Source organism: Balaenoptera musculus, chromosome 2, assembly GCF_009873245.2.
Source record: "Balaenoptera musculus isolate JJ_BM4_2016_0621 chromosome 2, mBalMus1.pri.v3, whole genome shotgun sequence".
Taxonomy (NCBI): domain Eukaryota; kingdom Metazoa; phylum Chordata; class Mammalia; order Artiodactyla; family Balaenopteridae; genus Balaenoptera; species Balaenoptera musculus.
Genome location: NC_045786.1, coordinates 167,882,806 through 167,900,266, shown reverse-complemented (window position 1 = coordinate 167,900,266; position 17,461 = coordinate 167,882,806). Strand labels below are relative to the sequence as shown.

The 17,461-nt window shown below is 42.4% G+C and overlaps 1 protein-coding gene across 3 annotated transcripts in view; it reads right to left on the bottom strand.

Moving 5' to 3' along the window:
• The window catches only part of VRK1 (VRK serine/threonine kinase 1), a 78,154-nt gene extending 69,585 nt beyond the window's left edge, over window positions 1-8,569 (bottom strand). For 2 of the 3 annotated variants that reach the window (XM_036839720.1, XM_036839702.1), the window contains exon 1: window positions 8,450-8,555. The gene's annotated coding sequence lies outside the window, so the exon portion shown is untranslated. Of the gene's footprint in view, window positions 1-8,449 lie in introns of all 3 variants that reach the window. The other variant, XM_036839711.1, reaches the window with a different exon arrangement.
• Window positions 8,570-17,461: the final 8,892 nt, after the last annotated feature.

Genomic DNA, 17,461 nt, shown 5'->3' with positions numbered 1-17,461 from the left:
GTACTCACTGCAAACCTAGTTGGCTGGGAGAAAGAGGAAAGGATTATTTGAAGTAGTCCAGTGATGAAGGAGAGATCAATTATACTGATTGTCCCCAACTGCCTACTTTTGTAAGAGCCAAGAAGCTCTTATATACCCATGGACTCTCAGTCAGAAGCTGAGATTAATGATGACATCCCTTTATCCATAGGCGTGAAAGCGCAGGATGGACAGACGTTTGAACATCCCCGGCTGGGAATCCTGCCCTTAACAAATACACTAGATGCAGATACATGGTTTCTTGGCTGCCTCTACGCAAGCCCATCTGTCAGGATGGCAGTGTGCCTGCTCACATGTTGGTCAAACTGTCACTAGGGCATAGGTGCCAAGCAATGATAGTTTTAAATGGGCAGCTTGCATAGCACTGTAAGAGCTTGCTCTTCTGCAGGGAAAAAAAAACCAAAAACAAAAAACTCCGCTTTAATACTGAAGGGTTGCAATCACGAGTAAAACAGTCTTGGTCAATCTGAACATTTCAGTGGAAAAAAGATCTAGACTTGTGGAAAAGAATCAGACTAAGGAAATTAAATCAAACAGAAAAAGTGCTTTGAAGGCAAATAAGTGATTGCACTAAAGCTTTTCACACTGCCGATCTTTCATTAATACACGTCACGGTAATCTCTTATGCAGTAAAATCCTTTGCTCAACAAGTCATCATTGATGTTTTATAAAAATGGAATGATATGGCTTTCCATGTTCTAAATTAAAAAGTAGAAATGCATGGATATTTAGTAGTTTGACATTAAATAAGTTCTATTTGTTAAGTGGCTATTTTTTAAATGACAGAAGTCTAATCTACATCCAAGATAATCTTTTAAATGCACAAAAGAAGGCAGAAACCAAATGAGATTCCCAAAGGTGAACAGAAAAAGAAATATAATTTCTTCAGGGAAAGAAATCAAGAACGGGAAGTGGATGTTAAGAAAACAGAAACTGAGTGTTTTGGGTCACAAATTAATAAATTAGGACTCGGGGGCTGTCACGTATCACATCCCCCTGACTATAAGCAAAATGTTCCTAAACTACATCTAGGTTCTTATTCTATCTCTAAAGATCCTTTGGATCACTGCCATGAAGTATCTAACATTCTTATTGCTTGGAAATTCTTCCCTCAGACTAAAACTCTAATGCTGCAATTTGAGCTGTTTGTCCTTGTTCAGTCCTCGGTGATTTTGAAGAACAGCTGGTCATCATCATTCTCCATGTGGTTCTTCATATACAAGTATCAGGACATACTGATTAAATAACCCCTGAGTCTCCTCTTAGCCATGATAAATAAAAGTGATTCCATTAACTTTTCCTCATTGGACCAATTTATCAACTCTTTATGTTTTTATCATTTCAGTTGCTCACCCCTTGGACCCTTTTTAGGCCTGATAAGAAATGTCACCCACATCAACAATGAGCCACATGTACAATTTACTAAAAGAAGCATTAAAATGAAGGAGTTTGAAAGTCCAGCAGAGTTCCCAGTATCCATCACTGAGGACAGTGGCAAAAGTCTGAAATCTACCATTATTCTTCTAGGAAATACAAAGGACTTATTGTTATAAAGTGACACCACTGTTTTGGCTTTGTGGTAGACGTCTGTAACACCAAGTACTAAGTCAAGTTCAGGGTCATGGCTATAACCTGTTCTTCCTACCAACCTATTTGTGTACTGCTATACGTGCCCCTAAAACAACTTCTCTTGAAGACCATCTCTCCCATATCATTTTTCCTGCTCAAGAACCCACAGTACATTCTATTGGCCAATGAAACTGATTATAAACTGGCCAGCAGTTTTCTAGACTCATGAACCAACTATCCTCCCCTTCACTCCCATGACTCCCCAGAACAGCCAGTTCTTACTTATTTTCTCTAGGACCTAACTTTGCTCGTGCTATTCTCTAAAATGTTTTCCCACTTCCTCTCAAATCTATACATAAATTTTTTTCAAGACTTAAGGCATGAGTCTTCATACCTTCATACACCTTCATAAATCTGTATTAATTTTCATCCTTACTTGCTTACTCATTTCCTCCTATCTTCATTTTGTATGCAGTTTACAGTGTACAGCCAGCTGATTTTTGATAAAGGTTAAAAAAAATGATTCAATGAAGAAAGGGTAGTCTTTTCAACAAATGGTTTGGAACAGTTGGACATCCATAGACAAAAGAAAAGAAAAAAAAAAAGAGAACCAAGACCTAAACGTCAAACCCTCTGCAAAAATTAACCCCAAATGGATTCACTGATCTAAATGTAAGACATAAAATTGTAAAACAGAAGAAAACTTGGAACATCTACTTGACCTAGGGTTTGGTAAAGAGTTCTGAGACATGCATGACACCAAAAGCGATCCATACGTCGGTAAGTTGAACTTCATCAACATTAAAACCTTTTGTGCTGCAGAAGACACTGTAAGAGAATGAAAAGACAAGCCACAGACTGAGAGAATATATATACAAATCACGTATCTGGCAAAGGACTTGTATTCAGAATATATAAAGGATACTCTAAACTCAACAATAAGAAAACAAATTAGAAAATGTGCAAAAGATTTGAACAGACAAATCACCAAATGAGATATGAATGTGTGGGAGTGAAAAAAAGTTTTCCACTACTATTGTAGGTTCTTTTGGCTGGTATATTAACTAAATTGACATATGACAGATTAGCAGGAGAAAAACAAATTTAATTACACCTCCATAAAAATATGGGACCCAAGGGTAAGTTGGGCAGTTGAGGCTAATATACCATCCTGAGCTAAGGAAGGGGACAGGGGCCTGGGACTTCAAAGGGGAGGAAGGTAATTCAGACAATAAGATCAGATGTTTTGTTATTAGATGCCAAACAGATAGGTCTTTCAGATAAAAGTTATCTCTGGTAATAGCTCTCTCTGAGCCAGGCTCCCTATCTAAATTCATTTGGCAGTTGAGGTGGAGGTAAAAAGCTCTTGAGTCTTTTGGGTCTCCACTGTCTTTGGCTTAAGATAATCTGCATGCCATAACGGCACATTTGGGAGAGGCTTTTTCTGAAACCCTTCAAATGGCAAATAAGCACGTGTAAAGATGTTCAACATCATTAGCCATTAGGAAAATGCAAATTAAAGCCATTATGAAATACCAATACACCCCTATTAAAATGGCTAACATAAAAAATACTGCTAACACCAAATGCTGGTAAAGATGTGGAGAAATTGATCTCTCATATAGTGATGATAAGACTGTAAAATGGTACAGCTCTGGGAAAGTTTGTAGTTTCTTAACAGTTTAAACACACACTTACCCCTACAACCCAACAGTTGCACTGGAGTATTTATCCTAGAAAAATGAAAACTTATCTTCATACTAAAACCGGTACATGAGTGCTCATAGCAGCTTTATTTGTAATAGCCAAAAACTAGACAAACCACGTCCTTCAATGGATGAATATTATGTGGCAAAGCATACAAAGGACGAGCATAATACAATGATCAAAACTAGGAAACTGACATTGATAGTGTTAGTAATAAAAGTACTTACTCAAATTTCAGTTTTTACACTGTGTGTGTGTGTGTGTGTGTGTGTGTGTGTGTGTGCACATACACACACGTGTATGGTCCTGTGACATTTCATCACCTATAAAGATTCTTATAACCGTCACAATAACCAGGACATACAACTGTTCAATCATCCCAAAGAAACTCCCTCATGCTCCTCCTCTATAGTCACACCATACCCCCCAGCCCTCACCTTAGCAAAACTGATCTCTTCTCCATTTCTATAATTTTATCATTTTGAGAATGCTATATAATGGAATTCTAATCACACAACCTTTTGAGGTTGGCTTTTTTCACTCAGTACTATGCCCTAAAGCTCTATCCAAATTGTTGCTGGTGTCAGTAGTTTGTTCCTTTTTGTTATGAGTGGTGTTCCACTATATGGCTATACCACATTTTATTTGACCATTTACCCACCGAAGGACACGTTGGGTTGTCTCTGAGTTTTGGCTATTATAAACAAAGCCGCTAGGAACATTCACATACAGGTCTTTGTGTGAACGTAAGTTTCTATTTTCCGAGGATAAATGCCCAGGGGTGCAATTGCTGGGTCATGTGTTTGGAGTATGTTTAACTTTTTAAGAAACTGCCAAACGAATTCCCAGAGTGGCTGTACCATTTTACATGTGCAGCAACACATGAGGTAATGAAAATTTGGAAGTCACAATTTCTACAATGCTTTCTAAAAGCCTGTAAAACAAGTAAGATTAAGTCTCTTAAATGTTATAACCTGACCTTAGTATTTTTTAAATGAATTTTTAAAACTTTTTTTCCTGATTCCCAAAAAAAGACTTCTTCTTTATTACCTCTAATGAAGAATGTATAATTAGATATAATCTGTATGTTGATAGTTGCCATATTACATAATAAGCTGCAATAAGAAGTGGAACAAAAGCAACACGGCCAATACAAACAGCAAAGTTTGTTTCTCTATGTTCCTGACGCAGTCTATGAAGACTAAAGGCTTAACAGCACTTTCTAACACACAATGTGATCACAATGCATTTATACACAGTATCAACAATGGCGGTTTGTTCAGCTGTTACTTGGTAAGACAATCTGAGGAAAGCAATTAATCTGAAATAAAGCCGTAGTTATCTTAGCCATAAGATTCCTGACTTCATGACTTTTTTTAAAATTTTGGATATAATTGACAATTAGATAGATAATGGAGTCTCTTTGGGATTCTTGAAACAAGGAGCTAGATCTGAAGCAGACATATCTATCCCAAATGTAAACAGCAATAAGTCTGCCAGTCTGCAGAGAAAACAAAATAAATGCACAGAAAGAAACTATAAAGCCGTGAAAAGAGTGGGATGGTGCTGCCCTCGTGCCCACTGACTTTCCGGTTCTCTTCCAGTCCCTTTCAGGACCAACTATGTAGTTCTGGATATTGAGCTCCATTAAGACAAATGTGTCCTTACAATATGATAGAACATTGTCAAATCTCAAATTAATAACCTTGCAACTTAATTACATGACTTCCATCTAGTGTATCTTCCCACTTAATATATGTGGCTTACTGATAAACATTTTAGTATGTGTATATATTTAATATTTATCCTAAATATTGGCCAGTGTGGACAGCATCTATATAATTTTCAAATCTGAGAGTACTGGTTTCTATCCCTTGGAGAGATAGGCGTTATTGCAAAGAATCATCAAAATCCATGTACCTACACTAAGACTAAATAAATAATACAATTCAAACCAAGCTGACAAAAATGTTGTGGCTAATAAAATTCCCTTTTTTTTTTTTTTTTTTTGGCCTCACCGCACAGCATGCAGAACTTCCCTGACCAGGGATCGAACCTGTGCCCCCTGCATTGGACGCATAGAGTCTTAACCACTGGACCACGAGGGAAGTCCCTAAAATTCTTCATAAATTTACTCACCAATGTTACTAGAAGTAGTTTCTTGTCATTAGTATTTACTGGTGAATATTAAAAATCAAATTGTAATTATGGGGGGAAGGGCAGACTTAATACCTCTCCAGACTCTCTAGAGAGCTTTTCTTTCATCAAGTGTTGTCCATATGTCATCCAGAAAAAGAGCAGAATGTGCTCGAGTTTGAGTGTAAAGATTTAAGACGCCATTGGGAGAGATGGAGCAGGAACAATTGGGCAAGTGCATGATATTATTTCAAAACCACCACCTCAGAATGTTAGGTACTTAAATATCATTCAGAAGTTAAGGGGACAAGATATTAAAGGGCACAGCCCTCTTTACATCTTTCTAATGGCAAGTACGAACATATTCACAGGAATTCGGGTCAAAAGGGCCAAACATGCCCTAGAGTATAAACACATCTTGGTTACACCACCTAGCTAAATGCTTTGTCAGGATTCTATCCCCTTTCTAAATACTACACCCTTATTAAAAGTTCCGTATTTCCTACATTTTATCACTAAGAGTGTAGTTTTCCAAGTGTGCCACACACATTTGACTCCTTGTGTGGTGGTGGCCGGACAAGCGAAGTCAAAAAGAATGACCTCTATTAATTTCAAAGAAAACCCGCTTCGACGAAACGCTACAATAGCAAGAACAGACTCTGCACCCAGCACAGTTCCTGACGTACAGCAGCCACGTGACATCTGGTGAATAAATGAGTCCACCTCTGCTCACTCTGAAAAATAACCTCGGCAAACAGGTAAAATGTCCTACCAGTCTGAAAAATATTCTCCAGGCCTATTCAGTTACCCATCATTCTTAAAACCCATCAAGACCAATTTCCAGGAAAGCCTCACTCACACACAGAGGTAGCATTTACTTTCCGTTAGGTTCAGTGCCTGATACATGGAGATATCAACATTTGCACACTTGCATAAATTCAGGAGTCATCCTTCTTCGTTTGATATAAGGTAAATTTTTAAGCTTTGCCTCATTTCCAGTAAGTTTTGTTTATCAGATCAAAAATACTTTCAAAGTTTCATTTTTTAAATCAAAATTCTATTCATAGCACATTATATCTTCTTAGGGATGGCTTTAAGGAAAAAAAAAACATATAGCTGTCAAAATAAAAATCTTGTTTTTCTTTCCTAGACATCTGGGACATTCACTTATGTATTTATTATTATTTCACATTAGTTCTCAAATTAAAAAAAAAAAAGCTGGCCTATTTAAGAAATTTAATTTTAGGGTCTGTCAACATTTTGAATGCACTACTGTTATTTTTAAAATATACACTTGCATCCTGGAATAAAACTTAGCATAAGCTTTCCATAAAACCATTTCCTGGGCACTAACTAACTTACTATATGCCAGGTTCTGTGCTTGACACATTCCTCCATTTTCTCATTTGTTTAACAAATATCCTCTCGCGTTTTTTGCAGCGCTGAACATTAAGAAGCCATTACACTCTAAACCTGATATTTGCACTAGATACTAGTACTAAACGGACAGTAATGCTTAACACAAGTTTACTGTCATTGGGTTCAAGTTGTGTTACCATATTAACTCAGAATCTGATCAGCAATGTTGAGATGCACAGAGAATAGCACCTGTGGCAGCTTCGGCAGAAGCTAGTGTTAACTGACAACTTAAGTTGCATTCCCTTCCACAGGTAGCTGATGAACATCACCTTATCTACCCAGAAATTTAATTCCAATTGCTACAGGCCACTTTGAACAGCACAAACATAATTTGAATAAGATGCTTATATAAAGAACCCCTGCCCCTCCTCTGAAACTACTTTAAAATTGTAGATTAAATTCTCCCCAAAAGTATCACACTCAGCATGTCATGGAAAATAAGGTGCCTTTATTCTGAACTCTTAAAAACAAATGCTGCCCTACATTTTTTTTTAACTCTTGCAAATTTCAGACTCCACAGACGGGCAACTGCAGTTTAAAAAAAAGAAAAGAAAAGAAAAAATAATAATTAATGAGACTCTTTGACAGTTCCCTGAAACCACCACCCTCCCAAGAGCAAATCTGGTATTTCCAAGTTGTTCCAAGAAGGCGAGACGGGGAAGGGAAAGGAAGAATCAATACAAAGCAAAGGGGGGGAAAAAATGGGTGACTTGATAGAAAACAAGTTAGAAAAATGGGTGGCCTCAGTAGGAACCTAGTGTCTGCTTTCCCTTCCTCTCTCTCTCAACCCAGCGACTCTGGTGCTGTTCGTCGAATTTAAATAAATCACCTATGAGTTTTAAGACCGGAGCCAAAAATTATTTCGACAGAAGGAAAAACTATTTGCTGCCCTTGAATACAGCTGCATCAGCAAAGGGTGCCACCCTGCAGCTACGGAGAGACAACAAACGACAACTGTCAGAAGGATGCGAAAATAACTCCCCTCGGAGCTCCACCGCCTTGAACCCTGCGCTTAAGTGCAAGCCCTCACCCGGCCTCAGCCGGACACTGACAGGTTAGAAAGGCCTGGAACGCTATCCTCCGGGGAGCAGGCTCCTTCCCCCATCTCGGATCTCAAGACCAACGTCACCTCCCCTGAGATGCCCTCCCTCACCCCCACCACTCTGGCCCACAGTCGCCTGTCCTCATTTTAAGGGAGCTTTTCAGCATCTGCAAAATGTCATATTTGCTTCCATTCCGTTTCCTCTGAAGAGGGTGAGCTCCAAGACGGCGGAGGGAGCCCGGCGGTCCAGGCTGGCCTACAGAGGTCATCTCCCAGACCCAGCCCGAGCAACCAGGATGCGGTGCAAGTAGGACCAGCCTACATGCCGTCCAGAACCGGGAACTGAGCCTGGGGAACCGGCCTGGCCGGTGCAGGCAGCCCAGGGCCGCAGCGGGGCCTGAGGGAGCCACGGCGGGAGAGGACGCCAGCGGCGCGCCGTCCGCAGCCCACTGCGCCGCCCAAGGTCACGGCCGCCCGGCCGCCCCGCGCCAGCCCAGTTCCCGGCCGCCCCCTCCGCTCGGCGCGTGGCCGGCCTACCCCGAGCCGCAGACCCGTCGCCAGCTGCTCAATACGAACTTCCCGCCGCTTTTGCCGACTCGCAACTCTTCAGCGGCTCCGGCCCCATCACACCCCGCAGTATGCGGCCTTCCCATTGGCTCAGGCGAGCGGAAGAGGCGGGGCGAGCGGGACAGCGAGGAGCAGGGCGGAGCCCACGCCGGCCCCCTCCACCTCCCCAGAAACGCCTGGAGCCGCGGGCCGGCGCTCCCACTGCATGCTGGGAAATGGAGTCTTTTACTGGCAAAGCGAGATCCCGGTCTCTCTGCCCCCGTGGGCTTCTGGGAAATGTGGTCTATAGCCTCGGAGTCCGTCCTTCTGGTCAGATGCTGTACCCGGCAATGCTGTAGGAACTGAAATAAACATTGCCAGTGTTCGCAGTAGCTTTATTTATTAAATAAGTGTGTTGACAAAGAGTTGGATGTAAAAGAAGTCCTACGTTCTCTTTTGGTCGAGTGTCCCCTCTGCCTACAGGCGCTTGCGTTTTCTCACCTTCTGGTCCACACCCTGATGCTCATTCCACAACAGCTTGGTTCAGTATGCTGTGGCCTGGCTCTGGAAGCAAACAGCTCGCGATCAGATCCTAGCTCTTCCACTCTGTAGCTTTGTGACCTAAATGACATAACCTCTGTGAGTCTCGGTTTCCTGTTTCTACCGTGATTAAATGAGTGCTTTGTACGTAGAGACCGTGCGTTGTACGTAGTAGATGCCCAATAAATCGTAGAAAGTATTAATATTATTCTGTCCATTCACAGCCATGAGTCTAAATCCTACCTGTCTGTCAAAGCCTATGCCAATGCCTACCTAACCTTCTGTAGTATTCCATCTGTAACTCTCTTATGTCACAGTTTGCTTTGTAATTCTAATCAGTTGTCTACTCCTCCATTACCCATAAGACTGTAAGCTTATTGAGGGCTGGGATGCTGTTCTAGGTCAAAATCACCAAAGCCATAGGCAGAGGGAGATTTACAATGAAACTACAGTAATGAAGCTTAAGCACAGGTCTCTTCCAAAGCCTTCTGTTAATAGCTTTGGGGGGTTTTTTATTTGCCAAGGTAAGATATTTTTGTATGCTTTTCTTTGAGTGGACCCCAAAATTGTGTGAACTCTGTCCATTGGACAGTGCAGTATTGTGCCTGATGACCCACATTTGCCCCTCCAGATACCCCCACGTGCTCCAGATGCTCCTTCAGCCTGCCCTCAACCCCAGGAGGCTGAACTGTACAAACCACTTCCAGGTTCCTGTGCCCCTGGCTTCTGGTGGATTTGGCCAGTAGAGAACCCCACAGAGAAGTGGAAGGGAAAAGAGTTGTTGCTGAAGGTAAGGATTTCCCTGGATCCTTGTTGGCAAGGTCACCTCCAGTTGGCTGGGGCCCTCAGCTGAAGGCCACTGCTGCCTGGCCCTCCCCTCCAGCTTGCAGTGACAGCTCCCTCCCTTTGTGCCTCAGACCTGCAACTGATAACACCACAACTGCTGCTGAGACAAGGTTACTGCCCCATCCCCGGGGTTCCCACCCTCACCCTTTGGCAATACTCTCATTACAAATAAACTCTCTTCAAATAAACCCTGTTTCAAACATGTCATCTGCTTCTTGTTGAGACCCTGATGGAAACACATGCACAAGGTGAGCCCTCGATGATTAATTGTCAGCAAAGAGGTCTCAAGATTCACACATCTCACAGGTGTGGAATTCCCCAGCAAGAATCTGTGGCCAGAATCCATTGAGAGAAAGATATTCTTCACACACACACACACACACACACACAGACACACACTAAGAAGACTTGGAACAAGACTTATCTGTCACATCGTGACCATGTTCCCCTAACCTCACCATACACGTGCAGAAGAAATGTCCCTGATTCCACACTGGGTTGACAATTGGCTGGCCTTGAAAGACACTTAAATCAGCAACAGTGTCTGGAGTTTTCCAAGGTGAGAATGGAATGTATTTATCCTGGAACTCATGGCTCCCTCATCCTAACTCAGATGACTTACTGTTAAACGATGCTTAAATGCAACCATGTTCCAAGGCAATTGCCAACTTCTCTGGCACCACGCACACGTGCTGAGATGCCCTACCAGTGCAGAGCATGGCAGGACACCATTCCAAGCTGCTGTCACAGAGACTGTGTATCTGAGGTGCTGTAGGTGGGGATACAGCCCTGGGACACAGGAGGCCCTCGATGAATGTTTATGAGTTGATAGCTTGGTATCAACATCAGGATTCTGCAGAAGATTGACCCGTGAGGACTTGCTGGGGCTGGGCTTTAGAATTTAAGAATTGAACTTGGGAGGAAATATTCACGAGTATAGTCCTGCCATATATTCAAAAATATCTATACAGTCCAAACAAATGTTTACTGAGCACTTACTGTGAGCCAGGGATTGGGCTAACCTCTGGGAAATCTGGGGGTTCTGGTTTAACGAATGTTTAAGGAGGCCTTACTATGTATTACACACTGTGCTTTTTCACATACGCTATCTCAATTCTTAAACAGGAAAAAAAATTCAAAAAGTTTAAATGATTCCAGGCCCTCAAATCTACTTCCAAATGTTGTTTTTACTGCCTCTTTATGCACAGCCTCAGTACATGAGGATACTTATAGCGTAATAATGTCAATACTGTGATAGAGATTTGTACAAGATGCTGGCATAGTCAGGTAAAGGGATTCTTTGACAAAGGATTATCATGGATAAAGCAGGGTGGCCCATGAGTGGGTTCAGCCCAATTAATAAATATTGTTCCTGCTGCCTAGCAAGGGCAGACCAGCTGAGAATCTATGCATGGGATCTGTATTGATCTGCCACATAGGCCCCGGAGTGTCCTCTTTTACTTCCAGGAACTCTCCAACCCGAGTATAAAGGCACAGAATGGGAACAGTAATACAGGGCACTTTGGAAAAGGGAGAGGAGGTTGGTAGTAGCTAGACCATGGCAGAAACTCAGTCTGTGAAATTCAAACAAGCATGATAGTCACTAGCAAGCAACACTGCCCAGGCAGTCTTCAGCAGACACTGGATCTACCAGTGAGTCAGTTCATGAGTCCGTGTCCTTGTTGTTTTCATCTGTAGAATGGGCGCAGTCATCCTGGACCAAAAAGTTCGCGCCTCCCAAGGCTGATGGGAGGTAATGAGGTCGTGTCTGAGAAGGGCTTTGATCCTCCTGGAACAAAGCTGCTAGGGTGTCGTTGCTCAGTGTAGGCATCCTAACAGCAACCCAAGGAATTATTACCTCCTGGGAGGAGGGGAAAGAGAGAGGAATGAGGAGCAGAATATGTTCAGAAGTCTTCTGAGTACCCTGGCCCTGGTTCCTACTCATCCATTCCCTTTTGATGTCTCATCTCATTCCAGGGGCCCAGAGCCCCTATTTCCATTTTAGCAAGGAATTTTGAGCACTTATTATGTGCCAGTCACAGTGTCCTTACAGATTCATAATCCAGTGGGAGAGCCAGACATGTTCACAAATTCTAGTAACTATGATTTTTATGAGCATTTATTTATTATGTGTTGGGAAAACCATTTCATGTAACCCTGAGAGGTGGGTAATATAATCCCCAGTGTCCAGATGAGGATACAAAATCCCAGAGAAATGAAATGATTTGCTCAAGGTCATACTGCTAGTGGCGGCCGATAGAGCTGGCTGACTCCAAGTCCATCCTGATATCAATCACAGCTGCTGACTTTTGGAAAATATAATGAGATAATATGGTGGCACTTAGACTCCGTGCAGTGAGAATGCAGGAAGCAGAACAAATTGTTCTGCCAGGCCTCATAGGCAAGGTAACACTGACCTAGTTACTCTGCTGAACTTATCTAGTGACTTCCACAATAGTAGAGATAGGTTCTTTTGAATTTAATGATACAATAATTAATGCTTATAGATTGTTCTGAGGTCAGAAGTGGATGAATGAGGTTTTAAAGTCCTAGGCAAATGTTTCCTGCTTGTCCTTTTCTTCGTCCTGATAAAGATGACATTAATGATGATGATGATGGTGATGATGGCAGCTTCCATTTATTAAGTTTTAAGCACTTTTCAGGAATTTACTAATAATTTACAAACAGCATTTCAAGAAATCTTCACAATAACCCTTGGCATTTGATATTATCCCTCTCCTGACTACAGAGATAAGGAAATTGAAGCTCAGAGAAGGTTAGTAACTGATCCAAGGTCACATAGCTAGTAAGTGATACATTTGGGCTTTAAGTCAAGGCTTAGGCTAATTCAGAAGACCAAACAACCACTCTACATGCAGTGCACCAACCGTTCATTTCATGTGTTTATATCTCCTGAGCATGTTTTCAGGATGCCATAGTTATTTGTCTTCCCCAAGATTTGAGAGATTAATGGTACAGAAAAATTTAATGTGCGAGCCTCCAAGAATGACTGAAATGTTTCACAGTGTACTGGTGAAACTCCCTGAGCTGAGAATGATGTGAGCTGCCAGCAGATGGGTTGCTTTCTGCCCACTTGTCGGGAGGAGTGGCAGATACGGTCTACTGACACTCACACACATTTCTACTGCCTTCTATTGTCATTTCCTGCTGCAGAGGCTGCAAAGCTAAAACCTGCATTTCCCAGGCACCCTAATGCTTAGGACTCTGGATGCAAATTAGGTTCCACCAGTGAGATTCCTCAAGGAAGATTTGGGGGCAAAGTGAGGTGTCAACACAGTCATGAAGTCTTGGGATTTTTCTGCAGCAGTGTTCCAGTGCCATGTGTCTAATGCCATCAGTGTCAGAAGGCAGTTGTGTTGGTGGCAGTAGGAGCTTCCTGATCCCTGGGTGGCGGGTACAGTTGTGAGTTTGTGTAGTAAAGAATTTAACCTTGCCCAAAAAGGGCTCTCGTCTTTGTCCTCAGCAAGGTGATCTCCAAGACCTTGGAATGTCAGATAGGAGTGTCTTTGTTTCCAACAATATGACACAGGGTGGAGGCTGGCCATGCTAGAAGGACCAACAATGCAATTTACGATGGGTGCTTTGGGTCACACAGTATAAGTCAAACTCCAGAGGGACTGGAGACTGAGATCAGCCTGTGGGCGATGAATCATACTTTTGCGATGGAGTCCCAGTAAAAACTCTAGACACTGAGGCTTAAGTGACTGGTTGGCAATTACTCCACATGTATTGTCACACACCAATGCTGGGAAAGTAGCACTGTCCTAACTCCATGGGCAGAGGAGCTCCACATTCCAAACCCTCCTGGCCTCTGCTTCTGCCCTTGCAATTTTAATCTGCATCCTTTCCCCATAATAAAACGTATCCATGGGTATAACAGCTTTCATTGAGTTCTGTGAGTTCTTCTAGCAAATTGTCAAAACTGAGGGTGGTTTGGGGAACCCTCTACTAAATTTGCAATTGGTGTCAGAAGTGAGAGTGGTGGTCTGTGTTCCCTCTAACTGTGCAAGTGATGAGAATTCCTAAACTCTCTAGTCCCAACGGCAGTCTCCTCATTCTTCCCCTTTTTGATTGTGGCAGAGCTAGTGGCTTCCTAGGTAAGGCAGTTCTGTGTTGCTCTCACTAGTGTCTGCTAGTGTAGCCCTTCAGTGATTTTACAAGTACCTAACTCCCTATATTAAATCCCTTTGTACTTAAAATAGCTAGAACAGTCACTGTGTCCTGCATTAAACTTCAGCTAATACAGGAGAGGACCTGGCCTTGCTAAATGACATAGCAATTCTAACATGCAAGCTTTTCACATTTTAATGTCTCTGAAATCAGTGTATGTCTTACAACCAATGCCAGTTGTAATTGGTGGTGATTTTATTTTTTCTCTATTAGTAGCACATAAAATAATGGGGCATCTTAGAACTGATGGAGTCTTAGTATTTATTAAATTCTAGGATACCTGGTGCTTGCTTCCTCAGAACTTCTCTCTGGATCACCTCTCCCCTTCATTCCACTCCCCACGTTGCATACTGGATCTGACACTCTCAAACACCCAAGGATATGGAGCTTTCCTCTTTTTTCCCACTCCACACTTTTTGAAAGTGAAGACAAACATCCTTAGAGAAAGAGGGAAGCAGTGTGGTAATGTGATAGGAGGAGACAGACCTGAGTCTGGAACCTCCCTCTGCCATTTAATTGCTGTGTGACCTTGGATAAATTATTAACCTCACTGAGCTTCCTCCCTCATCAGTAAACGCTAGCAGTTGTTGGGATTAAATGAGATAGCATGTGTAAAATTCCTGGCCCCTGGTAGGCACTCAGTAAAGGTTTTGCCTCCCCTTCTGCTCATCCCTCTCTTATTTTCCTCCTTCCAAACACCGGAGGTCCACTTCTCATGTCACTCTGTCTCCAGGAGCCAAGCTACAAGCAGCTGTCATTATGTATTGTCAGTGGTTTGCCATAGACCCAGGTCAAATACATATACATGTTCACATCCAGCTGCCAAGTTGTAAACTACGAAAAGGAGAGCTTTTCCAAAAACAAAAGCAAATTGTTGCTTTTATCTTTGCAACCATCCAACTCGTGTTATGTTTTGATTTCAGGGCTGCTCCAAGATTCTGGGACAAAAGGCACTATATATAAGCATTATTATGAGACTCAAAGGGGCTCTGAGCAAAACAGAATCCTTTTATCACAAGAGAATTGGAGAGAATCGTTGCCAAATATAGTCACTGTGTGGAAGATGCATTTTTCCTTTATTCCACACATCCTCACCATCACTAACTCCTTGCTTTAACTAAACCCATAGCCTATCAATTAGTCTATAGGCAAATATTTTTAAATAATAGCAACCAACATATTTTGGCAGTTACCATGGGCCAGACATGATCCCCAATACTTTACATCTAGAATCTCCTTTGGTTTTCCCGGCAGCTCTATGAGGTAGGTACCATTATTAGCTCATTTTACAGGTGAGGAAATTAAGTCTTAGGGAACTTAGGCAACTTGCCCGAAGTCATATAGCCAATAAGTGGTGGAGGCAGGATTTGAACTCAGCTGTATGATGTCAATGATTATGGTCTTCCTTGATGTCAAAAGGAATGTGGGATTACACAATGAAGAATACACATGGCCCCAGATCTTCAGAAATCTGGGATCTGATCATGAGATAAGTGTCAAGCTCAAGTTTAGATTAACAGAATTCCTAGAAAATAGCAAAAGGGGACAGGAATGAAAAAGCAAATCTATTATGGGAAGCCTTGAGAGGACGCTGCCTTATTTAATCCTCATTATCAACCCTGAAAGGCAGGTCTGATTATCATTACCTAACAGGTGAGAACAGGAGATTTAACTGTGGTTGTGACTCGTTAGTGACAGAATGGGGTTTTATACCCAGGACTGTCTGACTCCAAAGCCATGATAACTCCACACTGCCTACTAAAACTAGATGAGTGGACTTTTTTACCCTCTTTTTCTGCCTATTTGCCTCTGGCGAATACCTTGAGAGAGAATGAATAATCAGGCTGTTGATAAATTATACTGCACGTCAAGCAAATAAGTCAATTGTTTTGCCTCTAACAGGTGTGTCTTGATTGCAAACCATTAGTGACCATTAATAAAAGAAACCCAGGTTGTAATTTCCCAGGATTTGTATTTCACACCAGGGAGCTGAGCTCAGCCAATATTTTCATAAGCTAACACCTGCAGCAGAGGCAGAAAGCATGACCTGAGGTAACATTTATCTTTGAGAATTAAAATATAAGCCACAGGACAATTTGTGAACTTGATCATTCTTTCCCCTGTCATTGGTCTTAGCTTAGCATAGAGATAAGGCCTCAGGTGTTTTAAAAATCTGTTAAGCAGCTTTAAGAGGATTCAGGACATAGTGCAGAGCCCTTCGAGGCATCCGCTAGTTTAAACTGTTTATTCATTTACTGTTTAACAAAGGTTTACTGAACACCTACTAAGGCCTGGGCGCTGTGCTAGGTTCTCAGGATAGGGATAAACAAGACAAGATTTCTGTTCCACCGTTGCCCATTCTCTCTCCTTAAAGCACTTTCTCCTTCTGGCCTCTATAACACTATTCTGCCCAAGGTTCTCTTTCCTTTTATGAAAGCTCCTTTGCGGTGCTTCCTGCTAGCACTTCTTCTTTGGCTCCAACTTCTAGGTCTTCAAGGCCCTTTTCTCTACCTTTATGTTCACATCTACACAGATTTCAGAGGGTGGAGAGAAAAGCTCGGGAATCATCAGCATATAGTCAGCTTGTTGTTAGAAATGAGAATGGGTTATCCATGAGAACAGATGAACTAACCCAAGGAGCAAGTGTGGACTAAAAAAAGAAATCAGAGCATTCTGGTGGTAATGGTGGAATTGCTTATTCATACTCACCTCCCACAGGACAGTAGCCAACAGCAGGCAGAAACTGAAGGGGATTTGACCCTTGAAAAAAGGGAGCCACCCTGCAGGAGATCCATGTTTATCTGACTTTTCCACTGAGGACACTCCCCAGTCCGCAGGCCACAGGGTGGCTAGAACTCAAAAAGAAAGCCACAGTCCTTTTAGCCTGGGGAGTCAGAGGGTGGAGTCTGAACAAACTGGAAATTGGGGAGGGGCCGAGGATCTCAGAATGGAGGGAGACACAGGGCAGCCCTAAAGCCTCCATATAAACACCCCTAAAATCTCTGGCTGATCAATGGATTGCACCTGCATGAGCAAAACTCCAAGGCTGCCCAAAAGGGAAACAATCATTGGAAGGTTAGAAGAGCAGGCAGAGATTTCAGCTGCTAAGCGCTGCAAGGGAGTTTGGAGTCTGAGCCCTACCAAGTCAGAGGAGCTTGGTTAATTTCTAGTTAATTTCAGGCTGTCCAATGAAACGCACAAAGTACCAGGCCTGAAGAAGTAGGGCTATGTCTAAGGATTAGGGAACTAAGAAAGGGAGGCCCAACAATGTCAGTAGCTTATTTTAGGCATACAGGTAATGAGTGGCAGTGCTGGCATTCAAATCCAAGGGCTCTGCCTCCAGAGCCCATGCCCTCAACCCCTGCATTCAAATTCCCCCCTCTCAGCACCCTGCATCCTTCCTTTAAAGCACTCACCACCAAAGTC